Here is a 12,216-nt window from a genome sequence, read left to right as displayed (position 1 = left end):
ATCTATATGCTTGAGACTTAGGGGTCCAAGCACTAAGGAGATATAAGAGGGCAAAATGTTAAAAACAATCCAGCTATATATTGCTTCTTAAAAGGGATTTCTCTGCTTTCTGACTGCTAGCAGGCTAGAATATAGGTGCTGCGACGCCACAGACACCTACAGCAGCTCTTAGTCACCCAGCTATTACTAGAGAAAGATGTCGCTTACCATCAGCTGTCTTCTTTAGTGCTGGCTAGTTCGTCACCCCCTCTATTTGTTTCCCCTCAAGTACAGAATCAGGAAGTGAGCTCTTTGTCTCATTTGTCAGTTGTTAATAAAGTTTGGTGACAGGTGAGAGTTCACAGTGTCAAGATATGCAATTGGTAGAATCTATGCATGGTTGATTCTATATCGGAGTGGGAGAAGGGACCTTATGACGTACCTAGGGGAGGAGACACGTCACCAGGGGGAGGAGCTACGGGTGAACAGGGTACCCGAAAAGTACCCTCGCGAGCTAGCTTCGCTCGCCACACTTCGGGCTCGGTGGCTCGCTCCGCTCCGCTTCGCTCGCCACCTGATAACTAAAGGTAATAGTTGGTGGCGTGGATAATAGAGGAACTATCCCGCTGGCCTAGCTCCTCTTCCTTGTGTCATAACTCCTCCCCTTACGGAAAAGGTCCCTTAGCCAACTTGGATCTAGCTTCAACCATCTATGCATACTTCTCAACTGTCCTGATTTTCGCAGCACAGTCCCGTGTTTTTTGGGACTGTCCCGCTGTCCCACCCACAGGCCGCAGTGTCCCGCGGTGGAGGAGGGCAGTTGAGAGGCTCCTGTCATCGCTGCCCTGCTTAGCAGAGCAGCGATGAATAGACACTGTGCGCATGCGCACAGCGTCTATTCAGTGGAGACATGAGGAGAGGGGGCATGCCAGCAGCTCACAAAGCACTGGGCATGTCCCCTCAGTGACGAGAATGGGGGCATGGCTTGTGATCGTGGGGCCTCCCACGAAGTCACGCCCCTTTTCCACAGGCCACACGTGAGCGCAGATGTCCCTCCTTCCCACAGGCAAAAGTTGGGAGGTATGATTGTCTATGGCCCAGATTTATCAAGCGTTGGAGAGTAATAAATTGCACAGTGATAACGTACCAACCAGTCAGCTCCTGTTATTTCTCATATGTCCTAGAGGATGCTGGGGTCCACTTCAGTACCATGGGGTATAGACGGTTCTGCAGGAGCCATGGGCACTTTTAGACTTTTCTAGAGTGTGAACTGGCTCCTCCCTCTATGCCCCTCCTCCAGACCTCAGTTTAGAAAATGTGTCCAGGCAGACTGGTTGCACTCCAGTGGAGCTCTACTGAGTTTCACTGAAAGACTTTATGTTAGGTTTTTTATTTTCAGGGAGACTGCTGGCAACAGTCTCCCTGCTTCGTGGGACTTAGGGGGAAGAAGTAGTAACCAACTTCCTGAATAGTTTCTTGGCTCTACTTCTTGCTCTCAGGACACCATTAGCTCCTTAAGACAACTGAACACTAGCTGCGGCTATGCGCTCACTCCCACAGCATGCCGTCACCCCCCTAACAGAGCCAGAAGTCAGAAGACGCGTGAGTATTATTACCGGGAATCGTGGCGGCTCAAGGTACTGCGCAGCGGGCGGGAGCGCTGCGCGGACATGCTATCCATACACAGCGCACAGCAGGGTGCAGGGCGCAGGGGGTGCCCTGGAAAGCATGAAAACCTACTCTGACTGGCAAAAAGGTAGCATATTGGGCCGTGGCACAATCCTACACCCCCGCCAGTATAAATATTACCTCATGTTTTCTGAGGAAAAATGCGCCATTGCAGGGGGTGGGGCTTCTTCCTCAGGCAGCCAGCACACTGTTTAGCGCCATTATCTTCCAGAAAAAAGCAAGGGAAGAAACGCTGATCCTCCTCTCAACTTATGATTTTAGTATCAGAGTGAAAAAAGGGGGGAAAAGTGTATGTTGTGGTATTATAACCTATTTTCTCTAACGTCTTAAGTGGATGCTGGGGACTCCGTAAGGACCATGGGGAATAGACGGGCTCCGCAGGAGACTGGGCACTTTAAGAAAGAATTAGTACTATATCTGGTGTGCACTGGCTCCTCCCTCTATGCCCCTCCTCCAGACCTCAGTTAGAATCTGTGCCCGGACAGAGCAGTGGCACCTAGTGGGCTCTCCTGAGCCTTGCTAGAAAAAGAAAGATTTGTTAGGTTTTTTATTGTCAGTGAGCTCTGCTGGCAACAGACTCACTGCTACGAGGGACTGAGGGGAGAGAAGCAAACCTGCCTACATGCAGCCGGGTTGCGCTTCTAGGCTACTGGACACCATTAGCTCCAGAGGGATCGAACACTGGCGGTCCGTTCCCGGAGCCGCGCCGCCGTCCCCCTCACAGAGCCAGAAGCACTGAAGTCCAGGAGAAGCAAGAAGACTTCGAAATCGGCGGCACGAAGACTCCGGTCTTCACTAAGGTAGCGCACAACACCGCAGCTGTGCGCCATTGCTCCCCAGCACACTTACACACTCCGGTCACTGCGCCCTGGGCAGCAATAAGATACCTTTTGTGGCACAGAATACCCATATATACAGTCCTAGACTGTATATTGGGATACCCCCGCCATTTTTTTACACAGATAAAGCGGGACAGAAGCCCGCCGCTGAGGGGGCGGGGCCTTCTTCCATCAGCACACCAGCGCCATTTTACTTCACAGTTCCGCTGGAAGCAAGCTCCCTGGGCTCTCCCCTGCAGTATCCAGGTACTCCAAGGGCAAAAAGAAAGGGGGGGCACATAAATTTAGGCGCAAAAAGGTGATAATCAGCAGCTACAGGGTAAACACATATTATAGTGTAAATCCCTGGGTTATATAGCGCTGTGGTGTGTGCTGGCATACTCCTTCTCTGTCTCCCCATAAAGCCTTAGTGGGGTCCTGTCCTCAGTCAGAGCATTCCCAGAGTGTGTGAGGTGTGTCGGTACGTCGGTGTCGACATGTTTGATGAGGAAGGATATGTGGAGGCGGAGCAGGTGCAGATGGATGTGGTGTCGGCACCGCAGGTGTCGACACAAGGTTGGATGGATATGTGGAAGATGTTAAATGATAATGTGACATCTTTGCATAAGAGGATGGATAAAGCTGAAGCCGTGGGACAGTCAGGGTCTCACCCAGTGCCTGATCCCACAGGGCAGGGGCCGGCGGGGTCTCTCAAGCGTCCACTATCTAAGTTAGTCAACACGGATGTCGACACGGAGTCTGACTCCAGTGTCGACGATGATGAGGCTAAATTGCAGCCTAAAATGACTAAAGCCATCCGATACATGATTATAGCAATGAAAGATGTATTGCACATTGCTGAGGAAATCCCTGTCCCTGACAAGAGGATTCATATGTTTGGGGAGAAAAAACAAGAAGTTACTTTCCCCCCTTCACATGAATTAAACGAATTATGTGAAAAAGCCTGGAAATCCCCGGAAAAGAAGATCATAATTCCCAGGAGGCTACTTATGGCGTATCCTTTCCCGCCAACGGACAGGTTACGCTGGGAAGCCCCTCTCAGGGTAGACAAAGCGTTGACACGCTTATCCAAGAAGGTGGCCCTACCGTCTCCGGATACGGCCGCCCTCAAGGATCCTGCAGATAGAAAGCAGGAATCTATCCTGAAAGCTGTGTATACACATTCAGGTACTATCCTAAGGCCTGCCATTGCGTCGGCATGGATGTGCAGCGCAGTGGCAGCATGGACTGATTCTCTGTCGGAGGAGTTAGACACCATGGATAGAGATAATATCTTATTGACCCTGGGGCATATCAGAAAGCACCGTATTATCAAATGCAGTCCTTTCGTCCCCCAAAGAGCAAAAAGGTCAGAGGAGCATCTTTCCTTGCCAGAGGTAAGGGAAGAGGAAAAAAGCTGCATCAGACAGCCAGTTCCCAGGAGCAGAAGTCCTCCCCGGCATCCTCAAAATCTACCGCATGACGCTGGGGCGCCACAGGCGGAGCCAGGTGTGGTGGGGGCGCGTCTCAAGAATTTCAGCCACCAGTGGGTGTGTTCACGGGTGGATCCTTGGGCTATACAGATTGTGTCTCAGGGATACAAGCTGGAATTCGAAGAGACGCCTCCTCAACGCTTCCTAAAATCTGCTTTGCCGGCCTCCCCCATGGAGAGTGAAGTAGTGCTGGCGGCAATACACAAACTCTATCTCCAGCAGGTGGTGGTGAAGGTTCCCCTACTTCAGCAGGGAAGGGGTTACTACTCCACAATGTTTGTGGTACCGAAATCGGACGGTTCGGTCAGGCCCATTTTGAATTTAAAGTCCCTGAACATTTATCTAAAGAAATTCAAATTCAAAATGGAATCGCTCAGAGCGGTCATTGCAAGCCTGGAGGAGGGGGATTACATGGTGTCCCTGGACATCAAGGATGCTTACTTGCATATCCCCATTTTTCCTCCTCATCAGGAGTACCTCAGGTTTGTGGTACAGGACTGTCATTACCAATTCCAGACGTTGCCGTTTGGCCTGTCCACGGCACCGAGAATATATACCAAGGTGATGGCGGAGATGATGATACTCCTTCGGAAGAAAGGAGTTACAATTATCCCGTACTTGGACGATCTCCTCATAAAGGCGAGGTCCAGAGAGCAGTTGCTGATCAATGTGGCACACTCTCGGGAAGTGCTGAGACAGCACGGCTGGATCCTGAATATTCCAAAGTCGCAGCTGATTCCTTCGACACGTCTGCCCTTCCTGGGCATGATTCTGGACACAGACCAGAAGAAGGTGTTTCTCCCGGAGGAGAAGGCTCAGGAGCTCGTGACTCTGGTCAGAGGCCTCCTAAAACCGAATCACTGCACGCGAGTCCTGGGAAAGATGGTGGCGTCATACGAAGCCATTCCATTCGGCAGGTTCCATGCGAGGATCTTTCAGTGGGATCTGCTGGACAAGTGGTCCGGATCGCATCTTCAGATGCACCGGCTGATCACCCTGTCCCCCAGGGCCAGGGTGTCTCTTCTGTGGTGGCTGCAGAGTGCTCAGCTCCTCGAGGGTCGCAGGTTCGGCATACAGGACTGGGTCCTGGTGACCACGGATGCAAGCCTCCGAGGGTGGGGGGCAGTCACTCAGGGAAAAAACTTCCAAGGACTGTGGTCAAGTCAAGAGGCTTGTCTGCACATCAATATCCTGGAACTAAGGGCAATATACAATGCCCTGACTCAAGCGGAGCCGCTGCTCCGAGAAAAACCAGTGCTGATTCAGTCAGACAACATCACTGCGGTCGCTCATGTAAATCGCCAGGGTGGCACAAGAAGCAGGGTGGCAATGGCGGAAGCCACCAGGATTCTTCGTTGGGCGGAGAATCACGTACAAGCACTGTCAGCAGTGTTCATATCGGGAGTGGACAACTGGGAAGCAGACTACCTCAGCAGACACGACCTCCACCCGGGAGAGTGGGGACTTCATCAAGAAGTCTTCTCGCAGATTGTAAATCGATGGGAACTGCCACAAGTGGACATGATGGCGTCCCGTCTCAACAAAAAGCTGAAAAGGTATTGCACCAGGTCAAGGGACCCTCAGCAATAGCTGTGGACGCTCTGGTGACACCGTGGGTGTTCCAGTCAGTCTACGTGTTCCTTCCTCTACCTCTCATACCCAAGGTGCTGAGGATCATAAGGAAAAGAGGAGTAAGAACAATACTCATTGTTCCGGATTGGCCAAGAAGAACTTGGTACCCAGAACTGCAAGAGTTGCTATCAGAGAACCCGTGGCCTCTGCCTCTCAGGCAGTACCTGTTGCAACAGGGCCCCTGTCTGTTCCAAGACTTACCGCGGCTGCGTTTGACGGCATGGCGGTTGAACGCCGGATCCTAGCGGAAAAGGGAATTCCGGAGGAAGTTATCCCTACGCTAATAAAGGCTAGGAAGGACGTGACAGCAAAACATTATCACCGAATATGGCGAAAATATGTTGCTTGGTGTGAGGCCAGGAAGGCCCCTACAGAGGAATTTCAGCTTGGGCGATTCCTACACTTTCTGCAGGCAGGTGTGACTATGGGCCTTAAACTGGGATCCATAAAGGTCCAGATTTCGGCCCTATCCATTTTCTTTCAAAAGGAACTGGCTTCACTGCCTGAGGTTCAGACATTTGTTAAAGGAGTGCTGCATATTCAGCCCCCTTTCATGCCACCAGTGACACCGTGGGATCTCAACATAGTTCTGGATTTCCTGAAATCTCACTGGTTTGAGCCACTTAAGACAGTGGAGCTCAAGCATCTCACTTGGAAAGTGGTCATGCTGTTGGCCTTGGCTTCGGCTAGGCGTGTGTCAGAATTGGCGGCTTTGTCATATAAAAGCCCCTACCTGATTTTCCATGTAGATAGGGCAGAATTGCGGACCCGTCCGCAGTTTATGCCGAAGGTGGTGTCATCTTTTCACCTGAACCAACCTATTTGTGGTACCTGCGGCTACTCGTGACCTGGAGGACTCCAAGTTACTCGATGTAGTCCGGGCTTTGAAGATTTATGTTTCTAGAACGGCTGGAGTCAGAAAGACTGATTCGCTGTTCATACTGTATGCACCCAACAAGCTGGGTGCACCTGCTTCAAAGCAAACTATCTGTAACACGATTCAGCAAGCTCACTCTGCGGCAGGATTGCCGCATCCAAGATCAGTAAAGGCCCATTCCACAACGAAGGTGGGCTCTTCTTGGGCGGCTGCCCGAGGGGTCTCAGCATAACTGCTTTGCCGAGCAGCTACTTGGTCGGGTTCAAACACCTTTGCTAAGTTCTACAAGTTTGATACCCTGGCTAGGGAGGACCTTGAGTTTGCTCATTCGGTGCTGCAGAGTCATCCGCACTCTCCCGCCCGTTTGGGAGCTTTGGTATAATCCCCATGGTCCTTACGGAGTCCCCAGCATCCACTTAGGACGTTAGAGAAAATAAGATTTTACTCACCGGTAAATCTATTTCTTGTAGTCCGTAGTGGATGCTGTGCGCCCGTCCCAAGTGCGGACTTTCTGCAATACGTGTATATAGTTATTGCGTAATACAGGGTTTTTTGGTTATGAGCCATCTGTTCAGTCAGGCTCAGTTTATGTTCATACTGTTAACTGGGTAAGTTTATCACAAGTTGTACGGTGTGATTGGTGTGGCTGGTATGAATTTTACCCTGGGTTCCAAATCCTTTCCTTATTATCTCAGCTCTTCCGGGCACAGTTTCCTTAACTGAGGTCTGGAGGAGGGGCATAGAGGGAGGAGCCAGTGCACACCAGATATAGTACTAATTCTTTCTTAAAGTGCCCAGTCTCCTGCGGAGCCCGTCTATTCCCCATGGTCCTTACGGAGTCCCCAGCATCCACTACGGACTACGAGAAATAGATTTACTGGTGAGCAAAATCTTATTTTTGACAATATATATAGAGCGAAAAGTCTCTGTGTACAAAGTACACAACACAGGGATTTTTTATTTAAGCGCTGATTTGTGGACTGGCAATTCCTTTCTGTATCCCTCTGACAGATTTTACTGTGGGTCTGTCCCCTATAAGCCCCGGAGTGTCTGTGGTGTGATTGTGCACGTGTGTGACATGTCTGAGGCAGGGAGCTCTTCCTCTGTGGGAGCCATGTTAGGGACACCAAGAGCCTGACTGGGTGAAAGATTTACGTGATAGTGTGAATCATATCAGTAAGAGATTAGATAAGTCATGCACCTGAGTCTCATGCAGAAAACTGACAATAATCTGTTGAAGATGTGATTTATTAGTTCTGCCTTTCATCCACAGGGGACCCTTCTGGGTCACACAAACATTTGCACAAGTAGTGTGAAATGATACCGACACGGACGCTGATTCCTGTGTCGACAATAGTGATTCCAGGGGAATAGGTCCTAAGTTAGCGAAAAACATTAAAAACATGTTTTTAGCTATAAAGGAGGTATTAGAAGTTACGGGACCCCCTCCTTTACCACAGGAGCAGGCTTACTTTAGTAAAGAAGTAATGTAACTTTCCCTCCACCTCATGAACTGAACAGTCTCTTGGCGGGAGTCTGGTTTAACCCAAAAAGAAATTTTCAGATTCACAAAAGAAGTCAGGCAGCTTAGCTTTTTCCATGCAGAGGACAGAAAAAGGTGGGAGTCACCCCCCATTTTAGACAGTGCCCTGTCACGGTTAAAGAAAAAAGGTGTCTCTCCTTGCGCCTGAGATGGCTTTACTTAAGGAGCCGGCAGACCGCAAGTTGGAGACTACATTGTAATCTATTGATGTGGCCAATGGGACACTATTCAGGCCTACCATTGCCTGTGCGTGGGTGAGTGGTGCTATTGAAAAGTGGTCAGAAAACTTGTCATCAGACATTGACACAATAAATAGAGACGAGATTCTCCTAATGTTAGGTCATATCAAAGACGCTGCTGCGTACATGCTAGAAACCATAAAAAAGATATTGGTCTCTTGGGATCAAGAGCCGCTACCATGGCAATCTCATCACGGAGGGCGTGTGGTTCGCCAATGGAATGCTGACGCAGATTCCAAAAGGAATATGGAGGCTCTCCCGTATAAAGGTGAGTCCTTATTTGGAGATGGGCTGGATGCTTTAGTTTCTGCGGCTACCGCAGGTAAGTCGACATTCTTGCCTATTGCTCCTGCGCCGGCGAAAAAGACACATCACCCTCAGATGCAGTAATTTCGGCCCAAAAATTACAAAAAAAGGTAAAGGTTCCCCTTTCTTTGTGGGTAAAAGGAAGAGGAAAGGAAATAAAGTCCACAGTGTCTCCAGGATCACAGGAGCAGAAATCAACCTCTGCTTCTGCCAAAGTAGTCCGCTCAGTTGGGGGCACATCTGAAACTCTTCAGTCAGTTCTGGGTTCAATCTGGCCTAGACCCATGGGTCATACAAATATAGTCCCAAGGGTACAAACTGGAGTTTCAAGACATTTCCCCAGGCCGTATTTTCAAAACGACCTCACCATCTTCTATCCCAGACAGGGAAGTGGTGGCAGCAGCAATATAAAAATTATGTAAGGATCAAGTTTTTGTCCTGGTTCCCTTGTTACAACAAGGAGAAGGATTTTATTGCAACCCTATTCGTGGTTCCGAAGCCGGACGGCTCGGTCATACCGATTCTAAACCTGTATACTCTGAATCTCTACCTGCAAAGGTTCTAGTTCAAGATGGAATCTCTGAGGGCAGTGATTTCCAGTCTGGAGGAGGGGGACTTCATGGTATCAGTAGACATAAAATATGCCTACTTACACGTTCTTATTTCTCCGCCACATCAAGCTTATCTGAGATTCACAATACAGAATTGTCATTACCAATTTCAGGCGTTACCGTTTGGAACTTCCACGGCACCGAGAGTTTTCACCAAGGTGATGGCAGGAGATGATAGTCCTCCTTCGACAGCAAGGAGTCAATATAATTCCTGACCCGGAAGATCTCCTGATAAATGCGAGATCCAGGGAAAAGTTGGTGCAGAACATGGCACTCCCTGACAGTACTTCAACATCACGTTTGGATTATAAATTATTTTAAAGTTACAATTGGACCCAACGACAAGATTGTGTCCTTTCTGGGGATGATACTGGACACTTAAGTACAGAGGGTATTTCTTCCAATAGAAAAGGCTCTGGAAATCCAGAGAATGATCAAACAAATTCTGAAACCAACAAGAGTGTCAATTCATCAATGCATTCGGTTGTTGGGGAAGATGGTAGTGACCTACGAGGCCATACAGTTTGGCCCTTTCCATGCCAGAGTATTCCAGCGGGACCTATTTGACAAGTGGTCTGGATCCCATCTGCACATGCTTCAGAGGATAATCCTGTCATCCAAAGCCAGAATTTCGCTCCTGTGGTGGCTACACAGTTCTCACCTCCTAGAGGGACGCAAGTTCGGGATTCAAGACTGGATCCTGGTGACCACGGATGCAAGTCTCCGAGGCTGGGGAACAGTCACACAGGGGGAGAGCTTCCAAGGAAGATGGTCAAGTCAAGAAGCTTGTCTTCACATAAACGTTCTGGAGTTGAGAGCCATTTACAACGGCCTTCTACAAGCGGTACATCTTCTTCAAGATCAACCCGTACAGATCAAGTCAGACAATGTAACAGCAGTCGCGTACATAAACCGTCAGGGCGGAATGAAAAGCAGAGCAGCAATGGCAGAGGTGTCAAAGATCCTCCTCTGGGCAGAAAGACATGCAAAAGCTCTGTCGGCAATTTTTGTTCTGAGAGTGGACAACTGGGAAGCAGACTTCCTCAGCAGACACGATCTCCATCCAGGGGAGTGGAGCCTCCATGAAGAAGTCTTCGCAGAGTTGACAGGTCTTTGGGGAATTCCTCAAATAGACATGATGGCGTCTCGTCGCATCAAGAAGCTTCAGACATATTGTGCCAGGTCAAGAGACCCTCAAGCAATAGCAGTGGATGCACTAGTGACCCAGTGGGTGTTTCGGTCGGTATATGTCTTCCCTCCACTTCCACTCATTCCGAAAGTTCTCAAAATCCTAAGAAGAACAGGAGTTCGAGCGATCCTCATTGTCCCAGACTGGCTAAGGAGGGCTTGGTGTCCAGATCTTCAGGAGTTGCTCATAGAAGATCCTCTACCTTTTCCTCACCGTGAGGACCTGCTGCAGCAGGGGCCGTGCGTGTATCAAGACTTACCGTGGCTACGTTTGACGGCATGGCTGTTGGGAACTGAATCCTAGCCCGAAAGGGTATTCCAAAAGAAGTAATTACCACTCTTATTCAGGCCAGGAAGGGAGTAACGTCTAAACATTACACCGTATTTGGAGAAAATATGTGTCTTGGTGTGAAACCAAGAAGACTCTAATGGAAGAGTTTCAGTTAGGACATTTTCTCCATTTTCTCCAGGTGAGTGTGGATGTGGGCCTACGATTGGGTTCAATCAAGGTCCAGATTTCGGCCTTGTCCGTTTTCTTTCAGAAACAATTGGCCTCCCTTCCAGAAGTTCAGACATTTGTGAAGGGGGTGCTACACATCCAACCTCCATTTGTGCCTCGTGTGGCACCATTGGATCTTAACGTGGTGATGTGATTCCTTCAATCGGATTGGTTTGAACCTCTCCAGGAGATTGAGTTGAAATGTCTCACTTGGAAAGTGGTCATGCTGTTGGCCTTGGCATCGGCAAGAAGGGTGTCCGAGTTAGAGGCCTTGTCTCACAAGAGCCTTACTTGGTTCTCAATGAAGATAGAGCTGAGTTACGAACTCATCAACAATTTCTTCCAAAGGTGGTTTTTTCTTTCCATATAATCCAGCCTATTGTGGTGCCAGTGCCTACTGACACCATCGCTGCTTCAAAGTCCCTAGCTGTGGTTGAGGCTTTGAGAATCTATGTTTCTAGAATGGCTCGGATAAGGAAAACAGAGGCTCTATTTGTGCTGTATGCTCCCTACAAGATTGGGTGTCCTGCTTCTAAGCAGACTATTGCGCACTGGATCAGAGGTACGATTCAGCATGCTCATTCCACGGCAGGATTGCCGATATCGAATTCGGTGAATGCCCATTCTACTAGAAAGGTGGGCTCATCCTGGGCGGCTGCCCGGGGGATCTCGGCATTACAACTTTGCCGAGCAGCTACTTGGTCAAGGGCAAACAAGTTTGCTAAGCTTACAAGTTTGACACCTTAGCCGATGAGGACTTACATTTTGGTCAATCGGTGCTGCAGGGTCATCCGCACTCTCCCGCCCGTACTGGAGCTTTGGTATAACCCCATGGTACTGAAGTGGACCCCAGCATCCTCTAGGACGTATGAAAAAATCCTTTTCTCCTAGTCCGTAGAGGATGCTGGGCACCCAACCCAGTGCATACTTTTCCTGCAGTTATTATTTTGTAATGATGTAATGTTCATGCTGTTGGCATGTGTTTTTTTGAATACGATGTTGTGCGGCATGGTTGAAGTGTGAGCTGGTGTAAATCTCACCGTTAACTTTAAAGTAAATCCTTTCCTCGAAATGTCTGTCTCCCTGGCAGAGCCGGCCATAGGCATAGGCAAACTAGGCAATTGCCTAGGGCATTTGATATGCCTATGGGGCATCAGCAGCTTCTGCTGATTAAAATGATATGCGGCATGCCTATATTCCTAATGTAGCATTTCATATGCAGATACAGCCACAGTCTCACACAGTATATAGGCATGCTGCATATCAGTTTAATCAGCAGAAGCTGCTTGTGCATCCTAGCCACATAGCAATGCAAATAAGATGCATTTTCATAAAAAAAGGT

At 49.1% G+C, this 12,216-nt stretch overlaps 1 protein-coding gene across 1 annotated transcript in view; it reads right to left on the bottom strand.

The window, feature by feature from the left end:
- The window catches only part of LOC134969044 (mucin-2-like), a 695,488-nt gene extending 695,193 nt beyond the window's left edge, over positions 1 to 295 (bottom strand). Inside the window, exon 1 of the mRNA XM_063944753.1 lies at positions 208 to 295. The gene's annotated coding sequence lies outside the window, so the exon portion shown is untranslated. The remainder of the gene's footprint in view (positions 1 to 207) is intronic.
- Between the last annotated feature and the right edge of the window lie 11,921 nt (positions 296 to 12,216).

The sequence above is a fragment of the Pseudophryne corroboree genome, chromosome 11, assembly GCF_028390025.1.
Source record: "Pseudophryne corroboree isolate aPseCor3 chromosome 11, aPseCor3.hap2, whole genome shotgun sequence".
Taxonomy (NCBI): Eukaryota; Metazoa; Chordata; class Amphibia; order Anura; family Myobatrachidae; genus Pseudophryne; species Pseudophryne corroboree.
This window is presented reverse-complemented; position numbering and strand designations above follow the sequence as displayed.